Raw genomic sequence first — 17292 nt, 5'->3', positions numbered from 1 at the left:
AAATATATTATTTTTTTAGGAATAATAATAATTCTATGTAATTTTTGAATTTGTTTGTGTGTCTATTTTGGATCACACTTTCTTATACATAATCAAAATGTTATAGAGTTGGATCTTTCTAGTCCAGAACTCTAACATTTTATTGAATAAGAATGTGTGATATGAAACATTGATGTAAATATGACATAGACAATTATATCTAAAACTAACACCAAAAATTATTTGTTTATCAATTCTTACATATTTATAATGTAAATGTATTTAAAATATATGATTTTTTTTTTTGAAATACTTTTTTTTGTCTATATAGGAAAATTTGATCCTAAAGTAAAATGTTTCAATAATATATGTCTCATTACATATAATTTTATAAATATAAATATGAATTTGAGTGCATTGCTTCCATGATATATATCAATACTTAAAAGATAAACTTGTCAAAAATATTTGCATATTTTTAATTCTTTAAACCCATTTAAAACTAATTAAAATTAGAAGAGGAACTCATCAAATATATTTTTGTACATTCTTTATTCTTTTAAAAAAATATTTTAAACTAATTTACTTTTTCTACAGTATTATGTAAATGGATTTCACTTCCATCACTGTCATGATTTATAAAACAAAAATAAGTAATTATAATAATGATAAAAGATGCCCCTCAAATTTTTTCATAAGAAAGATAGAAATGACTAAACATTGTATGACACATTGTCACAATAGCCAAGTGCTCATGTTTAGGGTTTCAACTCATCACTATAAAATTTGATATGGGTTTTATATATTGTGGTAAAAAGTATTTAAAATGTCATTTTTATATCCCCCTACCACCCATAGTAGTCAATCACTACCCCAATTCATGGTTGAACATGTCCTAATACTTGAACATTTTCTCATGATAAATTTTAATATATAAGATATTTATAACCATACAATATTTATGATAGCATTTATATGAATATAAATGTTATCTATATCTATTTTATAATTATCTAAGTATTTGACAAATGGTATTCTATCGTTAATAATTTAAAACCTACAATTATTTGTAAATCTCCTTTTCTCGGATAGTTTTTTTATCTAACGCTAAATGTTATTTTCCTATTATTTGTTAGAAATAGGGAATACTAAGGGGGTGAAGGGGGGGCGTGGGTGGATTAGTATTCCACCATGTTTTCCCAACTATGGATTTCAACAATTCACCATACATGCATTAATATATTGAATAGAAATAAAGATCATCCAAAAAGAAATTCATAACACCATATTTTATTAACTAGGGGAACCCTAGTGGAAATGGTACCCACAAGATGATGCACTAATAAAAAATTACCTTGTAAGAAGTTTTTACCATGTTAGGAGTCTATTACATATATTTAGTATATATTCCATTTTTAGAGGCCTCAACCTTAATGGGAGATTTATTGTAAAATGACCTCACTATGCTTAAAATAATATACAACTTATACAAATGGTATAGAGAATTTTCCAAAACTAACTATACTAATATTGTAGTAATCCTTGTAGTGCATTTCATGCATCTAATCATGTCCATATAACCTATAATCTACTCTTATCACCAAATAATACATACTCTAGCATAAATAAAGCTTGCATAGCATAACCATACCATAGCATCATCATGTATTTCTTCACATATCAAAAGATTTTCTTATATAGCCCTTTCCTTTACTTTGTGTAGTTGACCTAAATAATAAAATAAGTTATATGTATCCAAAATTTTTTATCACAATCTAAGTATGGTTAAACATCTAGGATGTCATCTCTAAATTACTAAGTTCTTGAATTGTCAAGATAATTCAATACCTTAGCCAAATTATCTAATCTTTCTCATATAATTTGTCTCTATTATAATTGATTATCTTCTAGTTATTCATCCAAAACTCATACCAAAAGATATATTAACATTACCATTAACTAATATATAAAACAAGAAGATATGGGATAGGCTACATACAAAGTTTTTAGGGTTTTAGGCATTTGAGGTGCCAATGATGGTAATGAGGATGTAGATGAAGATGACCTTGACGGTTGGAAGGGCTTTCTATTTACTTCTCCTTGGTTTGTTGAGTCTTGTGGTTGGATGTCTCTGGATGTTGCTATAGGTGTGGTAGTTATTTGTATTCTCTAAATGACTAAGGTCTCTAGTGTGAGTGTAGTAGTTTCTCCCATTCAAAAGGGCATTTGTGATTCCCCTTTTCTTGTTTATTTATTTAGGGTGAGAGGAATATGATCATTTGGTGATGTTTGGTGTCTCATTATCATTCATAGTTCTTTGGAGGGTTTCCCTACTTTGGTAGTATTGGCATCCACTATGGTTGACTTGGGGTCTTTCCTAACATGACTTTCCTAGCCTTTTGGTTTGGTTTTCTTGAGCTAAGATCTTCTTAGTAGAATTTGAGGGTGGTATATGGTAGGGATTGTCAACTTTGGGAGCCTCATAATTTATCCTGATGAGTAGTCCTAGGTTCATCCTGCCTATCTTTTCCTTGATATTTAGGGTTATTTTTATAAATTTTCTTCCGAGCCTTGCTTATTGGGTGGGTTTAGATTAGCTATATTATGTGGAATTCTCCTTGTTATAGACATACCTCTTTTTGCTAGTTTGAAGGGTTCTCTTTGTAGCTACTTTTTTTTATCTATAAGACCCTTATTTGGTTTGGTGGTTACAAATTTTTGTGGTTATAGAGGTTTTTTATTTAGTTCTAGAGGTGGGTTAACAACCTCTCTTTCTCTTGGTAGTTAGTTTTCCTTTTGGGTGTCAGAAAAATGTTGATAGTATCTAAGGGCCCTCCTTGGTTGTCTTTTTGTTTTCTTCTTCTTTCATGGCTTCTATGGAGGTGAAGTTATCTCCTATCGAGGTTGATATTATGTTAATGAATTTGGAGGTGAAGGAGACTCTTATAGAAGTAGAGAATTGTTTGGTTGCCCCTTGTGGTAATATTTATGGTTGCATGTGTAACTAACTTAGCCTTGGTATTATGATATTTCGCCTCCTTATATTTAGGTGGGTCATTTCTCCATTGAGGTGGGAAGGGAGACTTTAGTGGGTTGGAAAATCTTCAAGAATGTTGGCATAAAATGGTGGTCTAGTTGTTTCTAAACCTTTTTTTTTGTCAAAAAAAGATGGACATTCAATTTGTTTCCTGAGTTTATTTATTTGAAGTATTAGTGATGAAATTATCTCTACCTTTCTTTTTCTTTCCTTCTTGTGACCAACTATTTGCTAGTAGCTTTGAAGGGATGACTCTAGTTCTTGTTATTGTTTATGAGTAAAGGTTGCAAATTTTAGGGGGGTTTGTCCCAAGATGATCTTTGACAATGTTACCCATCATGTTTGGTTTAGTCACACTCAAGCCTTTATTAAATTAATAGAGGCAAATCCATGATGTTTCTTTTCCTTGATGTTTATGTAAATTTCCTACTATTTTAAGTATTTACCGATACCTACCTTATAAAATAGTAAGCTATTGAAAGGGAAAATGAATAGCCAGTTAATCACCTAGTATCAAAGAAAGCAACATGTCTTCTAGCTCTAGATGAAGATCAAAATGTATAAACAAAAGTAGAGGAAGGAGTAGAAGAAAAAGGATAGGCACATGCAGCCCCTATTACCTATAAGGAAAAATATAGGGGTAATTACTTTTCATATTCATGATTTATAAATATAAAGAAGGGATTTGATCAAATATATAACTAATGCCTACTAATATCTAATCTTGGTAGCTTTGGTATCAATCATGTTGCACCAAGAATGAAGAATTTGTTTCTTACCACCACAATGTTGAAGAAATTCCCTATTATACATAGACTTGGGTGCCTAGAGCCTAAGATCTAGAGGACTTAACTAATAAGTGTGGTAGTAGTCTCCATTTCCTAACTAAGAAATGAACACTCTTGATATTTATGATCGACAATCGTCTCTCTCTTATGCATGCTCACTATTTCTTATCTTATGTGTGATCCACACCCATCTTATCACTAGTGGAAGGAAAGGGTAGATCTAGGCATATGGATAAGAAAGAAGGAAGACTTGGGTTCTATCATTATTTATCACTGTGTTATCAGAGTTTTAGAGGGTAAGGTATAACCTAAAAATAACTCATTTTGTTGGGAAAGGGGGAGAATGGAGGCTTCTCAAATAGATTGAGAAAGGTAGATCAAAAGTGGCACCTAATTTGATGGGCATGAAGGACCTCCCACCTCAAGCTAGGTTGGAAAAATTCCCCTACTTTATCTCTCCATATCCTACTATCGCATCAACAAGGAGGGACACCTTGATATATACCAATTACTAGAGAGCTCCATCAAACAAAGCTTCTCTTTATTGTCCAAATGTGCTCACTAAGAGAGAGGCCTATCGAAATTGAATGAAGCTTTCCCTACTCTTCTATAGGAGAGATCATGGAGGATCATGTTCAAATTTCAATCTCTCATGCATGCAAGGTGTCTACTCAACCAACTTCCATAGCCTTCATCTTTTATACTTTCTCCTTTACCCCTTGTGGTTTAATAGTGGGCACTTGATCCTACATAAATGGGTCAAACTAAATCTGCACCTACACCTAGCCCTATGACTACATGTTTTATAATAAGATTGAGAGCTACTTCTACATACATCTTTCTCTTCCCCAAAGAAATAAAATGGGCTCCATGATTCACCATAGTATCCTAAATTGGCATCTTTGCATGACTATGGCCCTACTCGTCTATAGGGAGAATCTAAAATGGTCATGGACCTACTCCTCTATAGGAAATTGTTGTGGTTTCATAATGCACACCCATTTCTCTCAAGAAATGGGGACCCCAAAGTTTAATTTTTTTTTTATAGACCCCTAGTCTAGGGTCTAAGCCCTATTTAGGGTTATATCTAGTGTCTGAGTCAACCCTAGCCCTCTGCTTGAGAAGCTAGATGTTAAAAACTAGAGATTTTGAGTAAAAATGAGCTTAAAAGAGGAAAAGGTGCACACCTCCTAGAGGAGTGCTCTATCCTAGGCCTATAAAAGCCTAGGATTCCCCTCCCCCCTTATGAATTTTCTCCTCTACTCTGACATCAAGTACACCTCTACACCCTTTGAGGTGTGCCATCTTCCTACACACACCTACACTTAACATCTTAAGTTTAAAGGTGTGCACCTATCTAGGGTGCACAAGGTGTGCACCTTTTCCTTCTAAAAGAAAAACTTAAAACCTTCACCTAAGTGAAAGGTGTGCATATGTGCACCTTTCAAAGATTTAACGAAAGAACTCTTAAGCTAAATGGTGCACACCTATGCACCTTGTCCAAGGTGCACACAGTGCGCATATGTGCACGCCACAAGTTGCACGTGTACCCTTATTTTTTAGTTTTATTAATTATATTGGTGCACCTAGTGCATCTTCAACATGTGCAAGATGCACCAATAACTATGTAACAAAGCATAAAAGATGTTTTTAGGTGTTTTGATGGGTTTTAGGGTTTTGGGTCTCATTTTTTACTAATTAGGGTTTGTTTATGATTAATTTTTCACCTTCCAGACTAACGTGCTTTTGTTTTGTATAGATATAATGGATTCTTCTTTTTCCTCACTCATAGCAAAGATTGCTCCTAAGTCAGTTGTTTCCAAATTCTGGGGTGTGCCATCCAAAACATTTTTAGGATGTGCATTCAAAAATCAGAGATACAAAAATGAGTCATATTGACTAGAATGCATTCTTGGTTCTATGCAACAAACCAAATGAGAGGTCCCCAATGGTGTTTGCACTTATAAAATTGGGATTAGTAAATATAGTGTCATACCCAATTTTAGTACAATCTTCTAATTTGATCATGGCTTTGGTTGAGAATTATGTTTCAAAGGATAGAGTGGTCAAAAGCATAACTAGAGAGATCATTCTTTATCTAAGACCTAAGAATATAGAGAAAGTATTCCATCTTTTGAGGGCAGATTAGTATATAATGTTGACATATAATCAAGAAGCTAGGTGGTATAGAGAGCATGAACAAGAGGCTACAAAAATTATTCAATCTTCATATTTGGTTGATAGGACACTTGTGGGAAGAAAAGCTAGAAAAGTAGATATGACAAGAGGTTACATGAAGGATGATATCGAACATTCTATAGTGCCCCTGAGTAGGATCATAGGATTACTAGCAATTGGAAATTTAAACATATGGATTTTACACTTCATCAAAACCATTAGAATGACAAATATGTCAATTGACTGGGCTATAATGCTTAGTGAGAATTTGGATGAATAGCTGGTGGCCATCAAAACTAATCCAAGATCTTATATGACCTCATACTTGGTATATGTATTAACAACAAGAACTACTAATTACCAAAGGTTGTTCAAGAGGGGAAGCATTCAAGATGCTAATGCTTGGCCATATGTGATATGCCTCTAGTTGGTGAAGAAGAAATTGTTAGATCAAAGTAAAGAGTATTAGATTGTGAATGACACTTTTCATTTTTGCAATAATTAGATTCATTGAAGGTGATTATGCAAAAAGGATGTTAGTAGTGGCAACAACAAGAATTGTAGAAATAGGCACCTACTACATTTCATTTAAGACATTCTCTGAGGTAGTAGGCACAATGGTAAGTCCTAAGAAGCTTCCAAGGTATCTGTCTAATAGAGTCATTTTGTTGGAGATAGCAAGAAAACTTACATTTGTGTATGGAATAGTGAGGAAGCAACATAAGAAGACATAGGTATGGCCCATCACCATAGGTCCTTTTGAGGTTAAGCAGAAATAGGACATAATGAATTTTCATTCATAATAGGATTAGTATCCCTTGTAGGATTATAACTCCCCTCATCTGTGCTTTGACAATATTGGTAGAGTCCACTATTTGCCAAGAAAAAAAATTGAGCATGAGGATGCCATAGATGATCACTAGATGAATGTGGTAGATGACTATGATATTTGAATTGGGGATTATTGTAGGATGACTCTTTATCTAGCAGAGAAGGTATTGAAGGATAATGTCCCATTGAAATTGGTTCAACAAGACATAGAAGAGGTCTTGGATCCTTTACATAATCAAGATAAATATTTTATCTGCCAATCATGAATGTAGAGATTGATAGGGAGGAGAATGTAGATATCAACTATAGGGCTAGCAATAATATCTAATTGACCAAAGATTGGATCAAGAAGCCTTTCAAGTTAGACCTAGTTTTTGTTAGTCTTAGAATGGTTTTGACATTTGAGTGCCAACACACTTAACCACTTTCTACATTGGAGCCGAGCCACAACATGTGCCGAGTCAGGAAATCCAACAAGTGCTGAGCGATCTTTAGGTGCCAAGTGAAGATCAAGTGTCGAGTGACTTTAGGTGCCGAGCATGATACAAGAGCTGAGTGATATTTAAGTGCTGAGTCATAGATGATGCCAAGCAAAATAGAAATGTAACAGGAGCCGAGTAAGACAATTTGTTATATGTGTCAAGCATCAGGAATTAGTAAGTGCCGAGTAACACAAAATGCACATATGAGTTCGTAACTTCACTAATTTAGATGTAAACCATTTTCATGGCCGACATATGATGAATCTCAAAGGATTTAAGTGATCAGATTGAATCTTTTGTATTTCCTATGCAATCTACATGCATCCAATAAGAAAAATGGAGAAGGCATGCAACCAATAACAAAAGTGCAAGGAATGAGTGGGAAAAAAAGAATCAATATGGATCGTAGATCCACATCTAACCCTAATTCTTCGAATGTCTTTATAAGGAAGATGAAATCTCATTGAATCAAGGAGATGGATGAAGGAGTGTATAGGGAAATTATACTGGAGTTTAGAGTAAAGAGTAAAAATACTTAGAGGAAGAGAGCAACAGTTAAATATTCAATTGATTAGAAAAAAGAAAGGGATAAAAATGAGTATCAGATCTCAGAGGATCAAGATTAGAGTAAGTAGATCAAGTGCCTGCATTCAGCAATCAAAGGATTGTAAGCTATTAGGTTTATTATGCCTAATACTCTCTAGCCATTGTATTAGAAAGGAAATCCTATGTTGATAAGTTAGCTTAACAGCTATTTTTTAGATCCTTTAAATAGGTGATTAAATCCTTTAATAGGGTAAGACTTCATGTAAAGTGTTTATAGATCCTTTAACCAGGTCACTATTGACACAGTGTAAAGCCTTTAATAGGGCAAACCATCAAAAGTGGTCAAACATTATTGCTGCAGTGATTTTGTGGGTATCATCCCCACCCCAGTTTTACCTTCTTATTCCTAGAGGGTTTCTAGGTTACCAAAATCTCAAGTGTTATGTGGTGATGCATATATGTTTCTCATGATTTTTTAATGTTTATATGCATGCATGTTCATTCCAATAATATATTACTAAGGGTTTAAAAATAGGTCAAAAGCTAGTACTTCTGATTCATGCCCCCTCTCAGAAGCATTCTTTCCATTAAGACATTCCAACAATTGGTATCAAAGCTTAGTCCTCTCAAGAAGAAGCCTAATAGCTTGGAGGAAAATATCTAAAGATGGAAGTTTTCAAACTTGGGAAGATCATTGAGAACCAGGTGATAGATGTGCATCTCGCTCTACACAAGGTAGAAGAAGCTAGAGTAGAATTAAGAAAATCCTTGGACAGAAGGAAAGAGATAGCCATAGCTGAAAATGATATAAACTATAGGGAAATTGATACCACACAAGTGTTTTCCAATGGAGATACTAAAGAGTTTGATGCAACAATAGCAAAATTGATGGAGAAAAAAAAATTTCAAGTAGAAGAGATAAGATCTCTCAAGATGGAACATGAATCACAGGCCATAATGTTATGTGAAATCACTGAACAAAAGAAAAGAGCAGTTGAGGATAGAGTCATGATGGAAGATGACAAAAGGAATCTTGCAAAAAGACTTGAAGAAAAATGTACTAAATTAACAAGGATCTCAAACATGCAGATGGATACACTTGCCCAAATGATGATCATCATGAACTCAATATGAAAGATATTGAGATCTCTACTTTGAAGATGCAGAATGAAAAACTGCATAAAGAATTGAACAAAGAAAAAGAGATAGCAGAGAATCTCAACAAGTCAAGTGAAGCCATCAAGTACTTTGAATATTTGATGAAATTCCCAAGATCCACCCATGATACATTAGGACTTGGATACAACAGCATTGAAGTTGGAGAATCATCAAAGACTGGTGAGCAAAGAAGTGACAAAGGTAGGGATTCTAAACCCCCTTGTCATTACTGTAATAAAAAGGGGCATACTGCTAATGATTGCAGGAGTAGAAGAATCAATTAGCCAAACACACCCAAAAGCAAGGGTTACTGTCACAAGTGCAACATGCAAGGACATAAGATTGTAGGTCCAAAGTCACAAGGACACAAAGATTTGATGGACATTGTCATAATTGTAAGAAGTATGGACATAAAGCATTTGAATGTAGATCAAAGCCTATGTGGACATCAAATCAACCAACAAAAACAAAAGGGAATGAAAGTCATTACCATTGGGATTATAACACTAGGTATAGCTATCATTATTGTCAGGAATATGAACATATCCCTGAAAATTGTATAAGGACACACTTCAGAGGGAATTATAGTAGGTGGCTAAGTCAAACCACTTGTTTTAATTGCTTGAAAATTGGTCATATCAGCAGAAACTATCCTACAAGGTCAAAGGCACCCAAGACTAAAGTAAATAAGGGCAAAGAAAAGATTGATGTGGAACACATCAGAACAAACATGAAGAAGACATGGTAGAAAAAGAATGAATCAAGTACATCCAATGGAAGGGTTACTTCACCCATAAGGTCAAGTGATCATTTCTCATCTAATTAATCACAAGATGAGCCTATGGGGCTGATACATAAAAAGAAGTATCATACATCAGCCCTAAACCATGAAGAAGCAATGCATAGTATAAATCTACATGAGACAAGATGCCAAATGATGATGCTGAGCTATCTTTGGATGCCAAGTTCCTAACAGCGATTGAGTTGATAACTAATGCTGAGTTAAATAACTCCAATGGAAGCCAAGTGAAGTGGAAATGTAGTGCAAGCTGAGTAATGTTAAAAATCCTTCAGAAGCCAAGTGGGTAGTTGAGCATTTAATGTGATAGAAATAGGGTATATTATCGTGATTTTAATCATTCTTCTTCATCGTGATCAAGAAGCAAAGAAGAGAAAGAGAGTGAAGCAACTTCATAGTAGAGAATCCAATATTCCAAGCAAATTCCAACCTCTTACAATGCATTTTCATCAATCTTGAGGTATTTTCATTTGGCCAAGCTATGCAATTTCATATTTCTGTGTAAAGGAAACCCTAGTTTGCACAAATGGATTCATGTTCTAAGAAAACCCATGAAAAAGAGTTGTTTGAATTCCAGCTAGTATCTAATGAGGTTAAGTAGCTTGATTTTCATCCCATCCCTAAAGTTGCATACAAAAACGATCCCATAGGAGCCCTTTTTGGCATAACCCTGAATGTTGTAATGGTTCAGGACGTAAGAAGATGCTATAATTGTAAGATAGGAGCCATAGGAGATATGGAAATAAGGGAAGCATATGAGAAGTTGTGTGTAGATGGAGTCTTGAAAGATGAATACAAAATTGTTGAAAGGAAGGGTTTAACATGATTTTTGAGTTTTCCCATTGTATTTAAGACAGAATGGATCAGACTTGTGTTAAGAAGAATTCATGATGGTAGTCTATGGCTAGAAGATGTTCCCATCAAGATCACGAAAAGAATCATTCATAGGGTAACTGGATATCCTACCCTAGATTGGTACAAGAGCTTGAGAAGTGAATCCAAGGAGGTTATTGAGAAAAACATAGGTGCCCAGTGGAATAAAAGAGGAATGACAATTCACACCATTCAAGATCCTCTTGTTGAATTTGCTGCTACAGTTATTGGCCATAAATTCTATCAATACAGTAGACTCAATAGTGTGCCATGTATTGTAGTAGATGTAGGCTACAAATTGGTATAATTTGGTGCAATTCTTGTTTGTATATTCTTCTATGTTTTGAATGAATTTCCCTCTTTTGGAAAAGTTACATGGAGAAATGATAGAACTATCATATCCCAAATTAATGAATATATAGAACAAATGGGCGACAATTTTGACACACTGATGACAAGCTATTTTGAGGATTTCAAGAAATCCATGAAGTAAAGGGTAAGAATACTAGTTTCCTTAGTGGAAAGACATACTAATGATATATGCTTCTTAGTTGATATTGATTACACCTATATCCAAGCAGCAGTTCCAAGGGTGAGATGGCTAAGGCAATTTGGTTATGAGATCAACATAGATGAAGCATCTGCAACAATAACTACATTATTGGCAGAAGAGATAGACAAGAGTGCCCCACACTTTGGCACTTATGATGTGCTAAGGTCAAAGGTGAATATGGAGTTAAAGATTGCCTCCATAATGAAGAAGAAAGATAAATTGGTGAATAAAATTAAGAAGAAATTTGGGGAAGGAATTGAGGCTAAAGCAGAAGAAGAAGAAGATGATGATGACGATGATGATGAGGATGAACAAGAGCAAGGCCAAATGGAATTGAATCAAGGCCTAGGTGAAGACAAGGAGGAAGGTATTAAGGAAGAAGAAGCCGAGAAAACATCAACCCAAGTAGAGCCAAAGAAAAGAAAGACATCAGTATAGCCTCCAGCCCAACCCAAAACAAAGAAGGGTGCTAAGCCAACTCAAGCCAGGCCAAAAATACCAGTCACAAGGGCTACCACAAGGGCATCTTCACAAAAGGACAAGGAACAAATCAAAGAAAAGAAGAAGGCTGTTGAACAGATTGGTGAAGTGCTGAGAAAAAGAAGAAAATATGTAGCACAACCAGATTCTGATGAATAGGAAAGAGCAAAGTTAGAAGATATTAGCCAATTCAGAGTGGTAAGTCATCCTCCCATATCAGCCTTAGATAAAATTTGTGAAAATATTAAGAATGCAGATTTTACTAATTTGAAAAGCATTGACTTCAACAAGCTCAGTAAAGAAGAGCAAAACAAAATAGAAGAATTAGTATATGCCATGATGGTTGAATTCAAGACTACACCTCTAGAGCTAGACAATACCATGCCTAGAGAATTATATGAGATAATTGAAAACAAATGGCATCATTGTCTAAAAATTGAAAAGGAGATAAGATAATCTACCTTAGCACAGGTGATGCTTGACCTAACAAGAGGTCAAATAATAAAGGCTAATAAGAAATATAGTGGCAATTTCACACGAAAGCATAGAGCCCTTGATATCTTACAAAACAAGATTGAAAATTTTGTCAGTAAGTCAACAAAAATATGGAAGTTGATATATGGCTTGACTACTGTCAAAGATGGAGAAGAAGATCCTCTTGAGGGACAAAATACAGAACATGAAGAGCCTATTGAGAAGAGGAGGACAAAGGAAAGAATACAAAAAAAGGAGAAGAAGAGAAGAAGGAAGAAGAAAAGAAAGGAGAAGAAGAGAAGAAGGGATAAGAAAAGAAAGATGGAGAGAAGAAAGAAACAGAGGAGGAGGAGACAAAAAAAAAAGATGAAACGACAATAGCTGAGCAGGAGACACAACAAGACCAGAGTGTGCAAGACACATAATTGCCACCTTCTAGCCCTCCTCATGTACCCATCACACATGTAGAAACTATAACTATACACAATGTTCCTAACACTTCTTCTCAAAACATCAATCCTTTAACTGCAGAGGATCTCAAAAGAATTCTTGACCAATCCACACAACAAGCAAACTTATGTATAGATCCAGTATTGGTCAGAGGATGAATTACAAAAATTAGTAGAAGACATAGTTAGAGATAAGGTGAATCCAAAAGAACCACCTTCCATCATCTCTACAGCTACTAGTGGTCAACTTCAAATGCAAATAGTTGTTTCATCAGGAATAGTTGGCACCATAATACAGAAGCCGTGTATAGTAGGAGACAAAGAAGCAGAACAAATAGGACAGACTGTTACATTTGATCCTATAACACAAACACAAGGTGCACTTCCTCACATTTCTATAATTGATCAAGGTAGTAGACAGTAGGAAAAGGAAGAAGAGGAAACCTCTAAAGACCGAGAGGCAATACAAACATTGATAAATTTTCCTACCTCAAGAACTCCTTCAAAACAACCAAGCAATGATGCAATGTCACTACAAATATCAGCACCAGGATCAAGTACTACAAAAGTTGCAAGGGTACTTCACTATGGAGACCCTAAATTAGATGAGGAGATTTTCATACCAAGTTATGACTCAAAAACAATAAGCATTGAATAGAAGAAAGAGGCAGATGATACTCAGGAAGGAGTATAAACAAAAGCAAACATTGCATGACATTAAAGACAACTTTATGGATGCCTTCAATTTGTAGTCACCAGATGAGACAAAGCATATAATGGAACAATTACTAGATATTGTTGACCAGTTGACAAATGAAGACCAAGAAACAAATGTAAAATTTATGGAATGGTCTGAAAGGAAATTCCAAGGGAAAGTAAATGAGAAATTATCGAGTGAAATTACACTTTCCCAGGTTGAATTGGCAAAAACACTTGACAAAGTGAAAAAGGTACTTGAGAATATATTCTCATTGTACAACAAGCTGTGTGACTTTTCATACTTCACACAGGAGACAAGCCAAAGAATAATGAGCCTGGAGAGGAATTTGAAGATTTCAAGCATGCAACTACCCAAAGGTCCAGCTCAAAGTGAGAAGCAATTTAATCAAATGCTTCACACTCAAAAAGAAGTAGCTGTGTTAACAGTAGAAGAGGCCACCATCAAGGCCAAACTGATACAACTACAATCCTCCATTACCCCACATTTGGAAGTACTCCATAAAGAACAAGTCTATGCTAAAATTGTTCTCAAGAAAGATCCTAATATTTCTACTTTAGATGGACTTGTTCACCTTGCTGCAGAGACTGCCATCTAGCACAAATCTCTTGAAATTTCTTTGAGTAATTGGGATGTAGCTCTCAGGATGATTATGGAGGTAAATACTGCATTTTTGGTGAAATATGGTCTTAACCCTTAGCACTCTCTGACATAAGTGTCAAAAAGGGGGAGATATTGTAAAGAGAATGAGGGAGACAAGAGAATGGGGGAGAGAAGATAAAAGGGGAGCATGATATACAACACAAAATTTTGGTTACCAAGATAACACAGATAATGGCACAATCAACTCAGGGGGAGTTAAAATAATTTTGAGGTATATATTGTAAGTTACAATATTTTGATCAAGTTTTCTTTTTTAAAAAAACCTCTATATATATACCGAGCAGATTAGTGAATGTACACATAAGGTTAGATAAATAATGCTTAGTTAAGAGTTTTTGTCACTCATTTAAAAGGGGGAGATTGTTAGTCTTAGAATGGTTTTGACATTTGAGTTCCAACACACTTAACCACTTTCTACATTGGAGCCGAGCCACAACATGTGCCGAGTCAAGAAATCCAACAAGTGTTGAGTGATCTTCAAGTGCCAAGCAGCCTTTAGGTGTTGAATGAAGATCAAGTACAAAGTGACTTCAGGTGTTGAGCATGATATAGGAGCTGAGTGATATTTAAGTGCTGAGTCACAAATAATGCCAAGCAAAATAGAAATGCAACAGGAGCCAAGTAAGCCAATTTGTTATATGTGCTGAGCATCAAGAATCAGTAAGTGCCGAGTAGCACAGAATGCACATATGAGTTTGTAACTTCACTAATTCAGATGTAAATCATTTTCATGGCCAACATATGATGAATCTTAAAGGATTTAAGTGATAAGATCGAATCTTTTATATTTCCTATGCAATCTACATGCAGCCAATAAGAAAAATGGAGAAGGCATGCAACCAATAACAAAAGTGCAAGGAATGAGCGGGAAATAGAGATTCAATATGGATCGTAGATCCACATCTAACCCTAAGTCTTCAAATGTCCTTATAAGGAAGACAAAATCTCATTGAATCAAGGAGATGGATGAAGGAGTGTATGGGGAAATTATACTAGAGTTTAGAGTAAAGAGTAAAAAGACTTAGAGGAAGAGAGCATCAGTTAAATATTCAGTTGATCAGAACAAAGCAAGGGATACAAATGAGTATCAGATCTCAGAGGATCAAGATTAGAGTAAGTAGATCAAGTGCCTATATTCAACAATCAAAGGATTATAAGCTATTAGGTTTATTATGCCTAATACTCTCTAGCCATTGTATTAGAAAGGAAATCCTATGTTGATAGGTTAGCTTAATAGCTATTTTGTAGATCCTTTAAATAGGTGATTAAATGCTTTAACAGGGTAGGACTTCATGTAAAGTGTTTATAAATCCTTTAACCCGGTCACTATTGACACAGTGTAAAGCCTTTAATAGGGCAGACCATCAGAAGTGGTCAAACATTATTGCTGTAGTGATTTTGTGGGTATCATCCCCACCCCAGTTTTACCTTCTTATTCATGGAGGGTTTCTGGGTTACCAAAATCTAAAGTGTTATGTGGTGATGCATATATGTTTCTCATGACTGCTTAATGTTTATATGCATGCATGTTCATTCCAATAATATGTTATTAAGGGTTTAAAAATAGGTCAAAAGCTAGTACTTCTAATTCACCCCCCGCTCTCAAAAGCATTCTTTTCATTAAGACATTCCAACATTTTTTGAAACAATTGTCTTTCAAACACTACCTAGTAAAGGGTAGAGGGGTGAAGGTTACAGTACCAACATTTACAACCCAATCTCCAATTAGGTTGGAAATGATATATGAGCATGATAGGGAAGTATAGAGGGGTGAAGGTTACAGTACCAACATTTACAACCCAATCTCCAATTAGGTTGGAAATGATATATGAGCATGATAGGGAAGTTGATACTTCAAGGCACATAAAGGAAAGAATAAGAGGAAGAGATTTTCTCCTCAACAAATTGAGCTTGAAGTTTAAGGGACTCAAATCTAGGAGGAAACTCAATCCCCTGAGAATCAGGATTTGGGAAATGTAGAAGCTACTCAAGTCCAGGACAATCTACAAGTCCCACCATCATAACAAGGGCAAGGATTGGGAGAAAGAGCACAAGAAGTGTCTTTGCCTAGTCAAGAGGCTTCCCTTTTAGTAGTTAAGAAAGATAAGAAGAAAAAAACTCTAGTAAGAAGAACTAGCAGACAAAAGATGATAAGAAAAGTCATTTCTATTCCTTCAATTCTAGAAACTATTCTTGAAGAAGTGGAAGAGGATGACCTTCACTTGAGTCAAACGACTTGTCTTTCTAGGGCTATAGAGGAAGAGCAGAGAAGTATCTCCACTATAATGCCACCATCCATTCCTACACAACTATTCAAGTTACTACTTTAGAGGATGAGTTATAATAGTGGATTGATGAGCAAGAGGACCAAGGGGCTGATGTCTTTAATATGTCAGATTTTGATTTCATGCCTGTGGGCACTGAACCCTTTGGTGATAAGATAAGGGATACACCAAAAAATCAACCATTGGAAGGGGATTGGATTTAATTTCCATCTTCTCCACAAGGACCTCTAGGTTCCCCATCATTGCTAGCTGAAGATGTATCTTTAGTCGATAAAGGTTCAGACACTCCTCTCCCTTTGATCAATGAAGAACAAGTGCAACTAGTGCAAGAAGAAGAACCATAACAAAGACTCATCGATGAAGTATCAGAGGAGGGATAAATATGTAAAGAAGCCCAATAAACTTCTCAAGATATAGAGGTAAGGATAATGGACTTTAAAAAATATAGGGATGCTTGATATAGATACCTCATAGAAAGAAAGGACTCCAGAATGAAGTGATAAGGGAAAGGGTCTAGCAGAACAAACTCCCTCTTCATCTAATGGATTTTCTTCTTCTTATTTTATGTCTTTTCCTAGTCAAGAGGCTTACCCATCAGTGGCTAAGAAAGATAAGAAGAAAAAGACTCCAGTAAGAAGAACTAGGAGACAAAAGGTGATAAGAAAAGTCATTTCTATTCCTTCAATTCCAGAAACTATTTTTGAAGAAGTGGAAGAGGATGACCTTCCCTTGAGTCAAAGGACTTGTCTTGCTAGGGCTATAGAGGAAGAGTAGAGAAAGATCTCCACTATAATTCCACCATCCATTCCTACACAACTATTCAAGTTACTACTTTGGAGGATGAGTTACAATAGTGGATTGATGAGCAAGAGGACCAAGGGGCTGATGTCTTTAAGATGTCAGATTTTGCTTTCATGCCTGTGGGCACTAAACCCTTTGGTGATAATATAAGGGATACACCAACAAATCAACCATTGGAAGGGGATTGGATTCAATTTT

Source organism: Cupressus sempervirens, chromosome 10 (assembly GCF_028749045.1).
Source record: "Cupressus sempervirens isolate cs-2001-9-10 chromosome 10, ASM2874904v1, whole genome shotgun sequence".
Classification (NCBI taxonomy): domain Eukaryota; kingdom Viridiplantae; phylum Streptophyta; class Pinopsida; order Cupressales; family Cupressaceae; genus Cupressus; species Cupressus sempervirens.
The sequence above is the reverse complement of the archived record's forward strand: the minus strand, read 5'-3'. Positions refer to the sequence as shown.